This window comes from Phaseolus vulgaris, chromosome 5 (assembly GCF_000499845.2).
Source record: "Phaseolus vulgaris cultivar G19833 chromosome 5, P. vulgaris v2.0, whole genome shotgun sequence".
Classification (NCBI taxonomy): domain Eukaryota; kingdom Viridiplantae; phylum Streptophyta; class Magnoliopsida; order Fabales; family Fabaceae; genus Phaseolus; species Phaseolus vulgaris.
The window spans coordinates 26982645-26995160 of NC_023755.2; the positions used below are offsets into that span (position 1 = coordinate 26982645).

Sequence of the window (12516 nt, forward strand, 5' to 3'; positions counted from 1 at the left end):
GTTTTCAGGTGTTCATCACAGGAAAGACACGTACAAAACGCAAGGATTCTGGACATAGGAGTAACGTAGGTACACGAAGACATTTCGGGTCAACCGGAAGGAACAAGAAGTGTCCTCTATCTATTCATATGTTTCCTCTCTTCCAACTATTTCTTAAAATCTGAATGTTTAATCCATTAACCAGTTCCAACTATTTTTTTAAATTATCCGTTTGAGAATTGTTGCGTATAAAATGTCAATACAAATATTTATTATTATGTTTTTATGGTATTAATAATATTTTATAATTAATATGTAATTAATTAGTTAATATACATTTGTTGCGAATATCTTTGATAAAATATGATGCTAACATTAGTTAATTTAATAAAAAAATTGAATTTTAACTTTTCAAAGTAGTTATTTATTAAAACTAAATTATCTTATTAAAAGATTATAATGAAGAAGTCTTTTTTTAATGAGAAGTTATAAATTTTCGATCTTAGAAATATATTGTATAAAGTATTAATACAAATATTATACATGATGAAGTTGGTTGCCCCTGTACGTTTATTTGAAAAAATAATAACTGAAAAATGAGAAATTAAAATTGTTTTTTTAATAATTGATATTAATGATATCTTATAGTTAATACGTAATTAATTAGTTAATATAAATTGCGTAGCTTTGATTAAATGATGTTCCTAAAACTAATTAATTCAATAAATATTTAGAATTTTAACTTTTTTAAATTAATTATTTATTAAAAATAAACTATCTTGTTAAAAATTTATAAAAATAGTTATTTTTCTTTTTCAACTAAAAATCATAAATTACCATTTTAAAACGTGTGTCGTATAAAATATTAATATAAATATTATATGCTTATAATAATATAGAAATGTATTATAATTTATAAGATATTTATAAATTTATCATATACTAATTAAAAAAAATACAATTATTATAAACTTATAATGTAATTATTATTATGTATATAATTAAGTTTATGATAAATTATAATATCATTATATAAATTTATAGTTAATTTTATTAAATATGAATAAACATATATAATAATAATAAAAAATATAAATACACATATTAATATTAAAAAATATAAATACACATAAATTTTGATAAATTAAAATATTATAATATAAATTTATAGTTAATTTTAGTAAATAAAAATACACCTAAGATAAGGAATTCTCGTGCCTTTCTCTGTGTTCCTTGAAGTTCAGACGGTTATGGTTGTTGAGTTTTATGAAGTTATACATGCTATCGAGGAAGCTCAAAAGACGAGGCTTACAAATGTGTGACTTGAATGTAATCCTGTCTTAGTTTGTGTTGCGTTTAATGTTTCGTGGATGCTTCGTAATTGATGAAATACTTATCTTAATTACTATGGGAAAATCAGGTTTAGGGTAATTCATATTTTTTGTGAAAGGAATGCGTGTGTGCTGATAAGTTGGCTAATTTAGGTTTTATTCGTAGAGAATTATTTCATTAGTATAATAGGCTTCCATCTAGTTTGTTCTTAGAATTCTTTATGAATAGGTATAGTCTACCTATATATCGTTTTTTTTTAACATATGACTTTTGATCTAGTTTCCTCATATTTTTTTTTTGTATTTTCTTTCTTTATTCTTTTTTTAATAATACTTTTTCATGTGATAACACATGATTGTTGTTACTTGAGGTGTCAGCCTAGCTGAGATATCTAACATGAAAGCTTTTATATATAAGAAATTCTGACACATTTTTTTTAGTATTAATAATATAAATAATATTGATAATATTAATTTTAATTTTCTTCGAGTATTGTTTGTGTCATCCCAACATATATTTTTCTACTTGTCCCTACAATTATTCTTATTTCATATATATATATATATATATATATGCAAAACTAAGAAAATTTTACCAAGTTTTAAAGTCACAAATCTCTTGAACGAAAAAGATCCACGTGATTTCTGAAAGGCGATCTCCATTTTGTTGAAAATGAAACGAAACAAATGAAACTTTTGTTGCCTTCTGCTAGCGTCTGATTTTGCGGTCATTTTTTATTTATATTTTATGAGACTTTCTATTTTTGAATCTTAAAACCCATTTGTGAAGTTAGGTTCGTGGGAAGATTTGAAACTGGCACTTTTATTGATCAAAATCGCTTTCTTTGCTGACTAAGAAAAAAATAGTGCCCACAGCAGGATGCATTTACTTCATCCAATCATGAAGCCTTTATTAATTATTACTCAGAATTGTTGAAAATCGACTATGCTAATTAGTGCGCATTCTTCAGTATTTTATCATTGTGTCTCAATAATTCTAGCTAGTTACCACAATAATCCGATTAGTCATTGCTTGACTGATGCCTTTTATATCACTTGTTTTCTTAGCGCAGAAAAAAAAATATTTGAATTTCCTTCACATAATCCATTTGTATTTAAATTATTATTTACCTTGATTTTGTAGAATTATTGAGTGTACCACTCGTTCGAGGGTTAAGAAGAATGAGAATTCGGTTTTAAAACTACTTTTCTATTCTTAGACAGCACCAAATTTTTCAACCTCAAGTTTGTTAAAATGAAAGAGATTAAAATAATAAATAAAAAGTGATTGATCTCCAAGTTTTTCTATCATTGAGTTCTTCTTAGGTTCTCTAAAAATTTGTCATTTTTCAATCCTCAAACAGTGAGTTAAACCAAATTGAACATACGTCAATCCGATCACTACAAGAAAAATCCATTTTAGCTGCCAACAAAATGCGGGGTCTATAAAAAATAAGTCACTATCATGGGTGAAGTCTACTCAAGTTGGATACAAAAATAAAAGTCAAATATTAATGGAGACCTTTAACTCACGCTAAAAATTATTAAATAATAATAATAATAAGTTAGTATATAGAATGAGGACACAAAGTAGATGCAATAAAAACAATTAAGTGACAAAATAATATTTAGTCTAGAATGGAGATGCAAGTTAAAAATTATTAAACTAATAATAATAAGTTAGCGTATAGAATGAGGACACAAAGTGGATGCAAGTTAATATTTTATTACATTTAGCGTAGGTGTATGCGACACTAAGGTGACATGGACGTTTATTGTCACCTTAGCCCATGCTAAGTTAATTATTGTTGGAGATCCCACATTGACTGGAGATTAGGACATTTCACATTATATAGGTTGGTGCAAACCTCACCTTATAAGTCGATTTTATGAGGTTGAGTTAGGCTTAAAATTCACTTCTTAATATGGCATCAGAGTCATTTCGAGTCTATCCTAGCGATTGTTTGTTTGTCTTATCAGGCCACCCGCTATCAGACCGTTATCGGACCACCCATAATATATAGTCCCCCGCACGAGTTGGTAGCCTTAACGTAAGGGGGGTGTTGGAGATTCCACATCTCCTAGAGATTAGGACACTTCATAGTATATAAATGGGTGCAAACCTCACCTTATAAGTCGGTTTTATAAGATTAGGTTAAGCTTAAAGTCCACTTCTTAATAATTATTTAATTTTATATTTATTTTAGTGTCCCCCAAGCCTATGTTATAGTTAAATAATATATTTTTTCTTTATGTAAGATTATCCAACACTACCTTATAAATTTGTGTCCCATTGGAGGTCGTCTCTAATGCATAGCCACCAAAAGATTAACTTCCATTTCTATTGGGACGCTAAGCCCACACTAGCCTCTCATGTAGTGTCTCTCTTTTGCTCTTTGCGTTGCTCTTTTGGGGACTCTACCATCATTATTTCTTATAGTGGATTCAATTGAAGTTCACTAGTAAAATATGCATCTACTGGTTTAATCAGTACCCACTTTGTTGCATGCATGTGTATACTCCATGAGAATGTTTATCTCCTCTCTCTTGAATCATGCGTCCAAGAATTTAATTAGAACATTGCAAACTAACTAAATAAACCAAATTTTAAGATAAGGAAGACTCAAAATCATGCTCAAGTACAACCTCTCACAAAAACTATTTTTCCAAGAGATTAGAATATTAAAACAACTGCTATAGAGAATTGAAAAACAAAACTTTTATTGATCAGAACCTCAGAACTCAATGAGGAGTTACAAAGGAATCAACCAAAGGTTTAGCCTTCCACGCAGAGGAAAAAATACAAAGATAAAAATTCAAAACAATAAACAAAGGAAGCAACTTTGCACTAAGAAACATTGGTGTCCTCTATGTGTTTCCCTGGCTTTCCTTAAATAAGCATGCTCCAAGCAACCTCCTCTACATTCCATATTGGAGGCACCGCTTTTGGTGGGGAAGATAGTGGAGAAAATTATGGAGAAGATCATGAGAAAATAGTGGAGAAAATATTGGAAAAGATTCAATTCCCACTTAGGTGAGAAAATTTGTCCTAGTTTACATAAAATCCTCTCAAAAATTTGTTTTGATTCAAAGAAGCAACTTAGAATTTTTGCATATTTGGCCCATCCAAAAAGGTAGACACTTCCTTCAGACCATTTACTCTAAAATAAAAAATTAACAAAATAATAGTTAAAACCCAAATAAACCCAATTATATGAATCTTAATTAAAATAATGGATTTGTTTATTATTGTAGTCCAATAACCTATGATTAAAGTTATTGAATGTGAATAAAATTATGTTCATCAGTGTGTGTAGTAAAAGACTTTAAAGGAATTAGAAGGTTTGAAAAGAGAAAGGGAGTGACTCATGAGGGGGCTGATAAAATTGCCATATATAAATTTACTAAATTCATTGAGGACATTGAACTTTTAGATATCCCTTTGATAGGTAGAAGATACACATGGTATAAAACTAATGAAACTAAAAATATTAGAATAGATAGAATTATGGTAGCTCGAGAGTAGTTGAATATATGGCCTGACAGTAAACAATATGTAATGGAAAGATCCATCCCAGTCCAATTTCCTTTAATACTTAAACATAACATAATTGATTGGGGTCCAAAACCGTTTAGGTACATAGATGTTTGGGAATCCCACATAGGCTTTTCAAAATTCCCAAATAAGAATTGGGACAACTTTAATATGCAAGGAAATGATATTTAGTTTTTGAAAGAAAAAAATAAAGAAATTAAAGTTAGATCTAAAATAATGGAATAAGGATACCTTTGGTGACCTAAACAAAATTAAGTACACATTAATTCTTAAAGTAAAAGAGTTGGATAATAGGGACGAAGAATGACATAAAAGATAGGGAGAGTAGAAGGGAAGTGTTAGCTACAATAAATAAACTACTCTTCAAACAAGAGGCCTGGGAAAAGTAGAAGGCAAAAGTAAAATGGTTTGTGGAAGGGGATCTTAAGACATAATTCTTGCATAAAAAAATGGATAAGGATACAAAATTTGTTTAAAACGATCTATATTGATAACCAATGGTGTGAGGAACACAATAAGGTCAAACAAAAATTATTTGACAGAATTAAAATGAAATACTAAAAAAGCGAGAACATTAACTTGATGTTGGATAACACAAAATTTCCCACTATTTCTATAAAAGATAATGTTTTCCTGATTGGGGTATTCATGGAGGTACACATTAAGGAAGCAGTTTGGGCATGACATGTTCATAAAATTCCTAGGCCATATGGTATAATTTTAATTTTCTAAAGAAAAATTGGAACACAGTAAATCAAGATATAACAAAGGCAATTATATGCTTCCATAATCCACTACAAAAAAACGTGTATATAGTGGCGGTTATAATATGACAGTTATTAAAAACCGCCACAATTTACTGTATAATACGACATTTTCATAAGCGCCATAATCTTCATTCGAAATGTGACATTTAGAACCGTCACAATTTACCTTCAAAATAAAATTTCTTCCGCTTTTTGTTCCCTCCATAACCTTAATCTTTTCCAAAGTTTTCATTTTTCCCTCTTCGATATTCTTGAAAATGTACCTCTTTCACTCAACCTCTAAAAAACCTTCACTCCCGCCCCGATCCTCTTTCAGTCTTCACATTCTTCTTAACCATCTCAACCCCATTTTGTAAACCCTTTCCTCTCACCCTCACCGCAATCGTAAACCCTTCCTCTCACCCTCACCACAAACGTTCCCCAGTTGTATTTCGTAAACCCTCACTCACCGCCCCATTTCGTTATCTCAAATTTCAGACATAAATTGAGAGAGATAACATTGCATCGTTGCAGTGGCGCGCCCAATGGCTCTGGGAATCTCCAATATTCTGCACTGCCCCAAATTGAGTTTCTCTCGTAACAATCTCCGTCCCAAAATTTCAACCTCTCTCAGGTCATCCATTTTCTCTCTCTCTCTCTCTCTCTCTCTCTATCCATTAGCAAGAATCGAAGAACGAATTTAGTTTTCGTTCAAATTAATTTGTTTTTCGCATACCACACATTTCTAGGGTTAATAAAATGTAATTCGGTGTCGATTTTCAGGTTTACCCAGACAACAACATGGAGTGAAAGAAAGATTATCTGTGCTGCTGCATCTGTGACAGGGAGCTTTAATTCCGATGGTGACTTTAATCCTTATGAGGTAAAGAGTAAAATCTACTCTGTAATTAGTTCACACTTTGAAATTTGAAGTTGTTTGAATTGTATCTTAGTTTCTGTGATGTGATGTAGGTGCTAGGTGTAAGCCATATTGAGAAATTTGACATGGTCAAGGCAACTAATCGGAAAAAGGGCGTAACTATTTTAAGGGTTGTTGTAGGTTTTATTTTACTATTTGTATTTTATTATAATATCTAAACTGGATTTGAGAATAGTGGTTTGAGTTGCATATAGTTAGTTGTGTTGTTTAACAGCATTATAGCTTTTGAATTTGAATGTTAGATTTTAGGAACACGTGGATATGGTAGAAAGGTCATCAAATGATCTTTCTAGCCACTGTGCTTGGTACTGGAATCTTAGGTTATTGGTTTTAAAAGCTTTTCCCTCCTGGAATCTATTTGGAAGCATATTGCAACCATTCGTTGTAGCAGCGATGATGCCATGCTATTTATAATCCTTCCCTCTTCAAATTAGTTGCTTAATTGCATTTATTTTGTTGCAGAAATGTTGGTGATGGAGTAGTGGGCAATGCTTAAGTGAAGTAATTCATCTTCTGATGCCTGTGGACAAAACCAATGGTCATTTGGCTACATGTTGATTACAGTTTCTGTCACTGCATGTAATAAATTGGTGTCGCTGTGATTAATTAAGGAAATGTTAGATTTTAGAAAGTTCTCCAATTTATGGTTTTTCAATTTTGTTATATCAATTGGTACATGAGGTTTTTAAGTGAATGAAGTCCACTAAAAAATACTCTAGCCTTAAACAACAGAGGAAGGTCCTAAAATTGGTTTAAAATCTACCATCAAATAGAGTCAAACAATTCTGTTGTTTATCTCCAGAACTGGGTGCTCTCATATGCACACTAGCTTTATTTATTTTTTCCTAAATTCCGAGGTAATTTTCTTCTGACTTGATAAAATGCAAAAGGTGAAAACATCCTAATGAGCTTTATAATGGTGAATTGGCCATGAAAACACACATATTCATGCATTCATACTGTGAAATTGTGTTTACATGCAACATTTTATAATTTTATAATTTTATAATGCAGCATTTTGATTCTGGCAAGGTCTGATCAATTTCAAAGTCAATGAGTTCAGCAACCTCATGCAAGGTAGTGAGTCTTTCCTTAGCTTTCAGCAGAGTTGGCTGTTTTCCAAAGAGAGTAATTTGCATGAAGGTTGTGACCAATGGAACCATGTTAGTCCCAAAAGCACCACAGACATGCGCCTGGTCCAAAATTTCAGTTGCTCTGAAATTGCTACTTGCTATAGCTCCATGTTCAAAGGTGCAAAAGAGAAGCAACAACATGGTGAAAGTTCATCTTCTGGGTTGCTATACTCAGAACCAAATGCCCATAGTGATAGCCTAAATGAGTCAGCAGCACAAGATTTAGTCTTGAGAAAGCGATATTTTATGGTATTAATCATTGCTTTCTTAATCACATCTAGCTTCTTTTTATACATTTATTTAGCATTAGTTCATAAGAAGTACATTAAATTAATTAGAATGGAAGAATGATTTTGGTGTTTATAGGGAGAGACCATGCAAGCTGCCAATGCCAAGAAGCCATGCACAACTACAAGTAAAGCAACAAAACCAAAGTGAAGCCCACTCAAGGATCCTCAAAATGTTGCTGCCAAGGTTTGCTTAATTACTTCAAACCTAAGTTAAATTATGTATGTCGCATATATGTTCCATGTTTTGATTGCAAATTAAGAAAACTTAAATATAAGCTCAATGCTGATAGAATGTTTGTACGAGTGTATCACAGAACAGAAGAGAGAGAATAAGTGAGCGGCTTAAGACACTCCAAGAATTGGTCCCTAACGGCTCCAAGGTAGATTTTTCAAACTAGTTTGAAATGCTGCATTCTTTTGCATTTCCTTTGCAACAATATCTAGGATTATGATTTAATTCCATTGATGGATTATTATTGTTATGATGAATGACAGTTAATGAACATAAAATTTCTCTATTACTATTATAATACTAACAATAATTAATATTTATTTTTAATTTTAATTCCAATTCTTTGCTATATTTTAAAGTATTTTTGAAAGATTATTTTTTAAAGTGACTAATTTATCCTTTAAATTTTTTTTATTTGTTTCAATTTATTCCTTATAACAAATTTGTTTGCAGGTCCACTGGCCTTTGAAAACGAGGAATACAATGGGAGCTTACCTAATTTGAAATTGAAACGACAAAGGTTGAGTATGCATACATGTCTAGACACTTACCTGTTACCTGAATTAGATATATTAATATATAACACTGATTTCATTTGTTATGTAGTTATTCCATCTACAACTTTCTTTGTTGCAAGCTTCACTTTCCTCCTATTTTAAATAATTAATTTGTCACATGTTATTTTTTCTTTCTCTCTTTTCTAAAATAATTCATTTATTTTTTAAAATTTGAAAATTAACTCTAAACATATTTTAATTAATTTCAGGCACCGGATGATGGAAGTCGTACTTCATCATTGAACCAGAATATTATTGGATCAAGTGGAGGCAACAAGACAAATTAGAATTAGGACTATGACATTAGTTGTAATATATTCAAATAAAATTTACATTTTGACAATTTAATTTAATTGTTTTTTGGATTAGTTTGACATTATAAACTTTGTTATCTTAATGAATGAATAAAATCATTTCTTATTATTATATTTATCAATTTTAATTATATTATGAGGTATAATTTTATTATAAAATTAATTTATCTTATAATTTAATTATATTATGAAATTTAATTACGTACTGAAATTTAATTATAATATAAAATTAAATAATATTATGAAATCAAATTATAAAACAAAATTAAATTAATTTTTATAAATATTAAAATTTAAATTAAATTCATATTATATCGTATTAAGTGGCAGTTAAAACTGCCACTATTTACGTTAGAATTGGTGTACCCAGTTTCAAAATTACGACATTTATAACTAACGTCAATTACACGCTTAAAACCGCCACTTTATACAATGCATAATATGGCGTCTGCTACAACGGTTCTTAATTGACCGCCACATTAAACTTTGTGGCGGCAAGAAGCGGCGGTTAAAAACGTCAGTTTTTACGAAAATAACCGCCGCATTATACACGTTTTTTTGTAGTGATCTAGGAAAATGACCTAAGGGCACTAATACTTCATTTTTTGCACTACAAGAAAATTATTAAATAGAAACTAACTTTAGAGACCAAAGATAATTAGTTGTTATATTTACTAAATTAGATACTATTTTAAAGACTAAAAAAATTATTGGTATCTAAATTAGTTTCTATTATTGATAAATAGTTACTAAATTAGTATGTAATTAGCTACCAAAGTTTTAGCTACCAACTCTAAAATTGGTTTCTATTTAATAATTTTCTAGTAGTGTTGTTGGGTCCATAAACTTGATAACCCACAAAAATTGGAAGATTATAAACCAATCCCTCACTTGTAGGGTGCATATACAAATTAGTATAAGATCCTAGCAAAAGGGTTACAGAGTGTTCTCCAAAAGGTCATAGATTTATTAGACAATGTTCTAGTGGCTAATGAAGTTATAAATGAAATAAGAAGAAAGAAGGAGGAATGTATTATACTAAAAGTGAACTTTGAAAAGGCGTACGACTCTGGAAATTGGGATTCCTACTTTATATGATGGAAAAACTAGATTTAGTGCCAAATGGATCAAATGGATTGGAGGATGTCTTGAATCATCAACATTATTTATTTTAGTAAATGGTAGCCCTACGGAGGAGTTCAAATTAGAAAATGGATTAAGACAGGGTGACTCTCTGACACCTTTTGTTTTCCTTATTGTGGTAGAAGGCTTAGTTGGAGTTGTGACATAGACAAAAAAAAAAGGTTTTTTTCAAGGGATTCGACTAGGTAACAATGTCCTTAAGGTTAGTATGTTACAATTTGCAGATGACACCTTGTTTATATGTAAGGCACAAACTAATAACATTGTGCTAATTAAAAGTATTCTAAAGATAAACTTTCATGAGACAAAGATAGATAGGAGGTTTGGGAGTACAACAACCAAAGTTACTTAGACTTTATATAATTTAATTACCCTATCATGGATATCCCATTTATATATCATGCGAGGGAAAACTATATGAATTTTTTTTTTTTTGGAAAGAGATGGTAACTAAAATTAAAAGGAGATTAGCTAAATGGAAAGGGAAACATATATGTTGCTAGGGTCACCTTAATAAAATTTGTGTTATCTATTATGCCTTTATATTATTTATCCTTGTTTAAAATGCCAAATAATGTATGAAAATAAATTGTGAAAATCAAGAGAGATATTTTGTCGGGGTGGGATATGAAGGTAGGAAAATAGCATGGGTTAGTTGGAAAGTTATTTGCAAACCTAAGAAAGTAGGTGATTTAGGTATTAAAGATATGAGATGTTTCAATAGAGCTTTGCTAGGTCAATGGGTTTGAAGATTGGGAAAGGAAGAGAGCAAACTACGGATATATGTTTTAAAATCAAAATATGGCACATGGCGTTCAATATTGGACCGTAAGGATAGCATATACAACTCAATGTGGTGGAGGGACCTTAAGAGAGCCTGTGGTTATGGTGAAGGAGAAAAATGGTTTATGGACAACATAATAATGCAATTGAGGAAGGTTCTATTTTGAAATGATACTTGGTTAGGTGAAAAACCATTAAGAGACAAAATACCCCAGATTATACACTAACTTTGAACGAAAAAGACATAAAGATATGTGAGTTAGGTACTTGGCAAGGGAATCAATGGATTTGGTCACTTAGGTGGAGGAGGGAATGGTTTCAATGGAAAGTCTATGGTGTGTGAATTGTTACAGAAACTTGACATAACCATTGTACATAGACAAAATTTGGATGAATGGATTTGGAAGTTTGATGAAAAAATAGGTTATACTATGATATTTGCATCTAGTTTGTTACAAATAACTTGGTTGAGGAGGAGATAACATCTATATAAGTTTTTGAAATATTAAAGCACTACCCCCAATTTTGTTTTTGTATGGAGAATGTTTCAAAACAAACTAGCTACACTTGATAACTTAACCTTTAGAAGTATCCTTGTGCATACACATGTGCTATGTGTGATCATGTAGAAAAATCTACTAGTCACTTTTATTCTCTTGTCAGATGGCTAATAAAATATGGAATTTGTGTGATAATTGGTTAAGAATTATATCAACGCATCATAAAAATGCTAAACTACATTTTCTTGGCAATGTTTGTTAGAATATATGGCCTTAAACGAGAGGGGAGTGAATTGTTTAAAAAGGGGTTTTTGAAAACTTTTTCAGCTAGAAGAAAATCCTTTGTATGAAACTCAATCAGAAATTCAGTTAACCAAGCTATAAAACACAAAACAGCAAAGCACCAGAAACACAATCGGTTGTTTCTTCGAAACAATCGGTTGTTTATACCAGCAAAGCAATAACAAATGAATTTAAATGAGTTTAAGGGAAGAAAGAGATACACAAACAATTTATACTGGTTCACTCTTAAACTAAGAGCTACATCCAGTCCCCAGAAGCCACTGTGCAATCCACTAAGCAATCAAAACAGATTACACACAAAACCACCAAAGAAGTGACCTTGAACCCTTCAAGAAACACACTTCCTTTGGCACAACACACACCAAGAATGTTGATCTTGACAACCTCAAGAGCACACAACACTCCTTGGCAACAATACCAGGATTTACAAAATGTTTAGAATGAATTACACTTGTTTACTGAACAATCTGAAATCAATACAGATGTAATCCTATTCCACTCTCTCTTGAGAAAACCCAAAGCTTGATGTGAATGTTCAAAACTTGAAAACAATCTTTCTCAACTGAAAAACTCAAATATGTTTTTCTTGTTTGTTATAAAACATAACCAAATTATTTATAGCTTTCAAAGATTGGTCAAAGCATTTAATAGATGAGCGTATTCAGTTGAAAATCATTTAAAGCACACTCAACTAGCAAAACATAATTCT

The 12516-nt window shown here is 30.7% G+C and overlaps 1 pseudogene; it reads left to right on the forward strand.

The window, feature by feature from the left end:
• Positions 1 to 6157: 6157 nt before the first annotated feature.
• LOC137834221 (uncharacterized) lies at positions 6158 to 9192 on the forward strand (annotated as a pseudogene).
• Positions 9193 to 12516: the final 3324 nt, after the last annotated feature.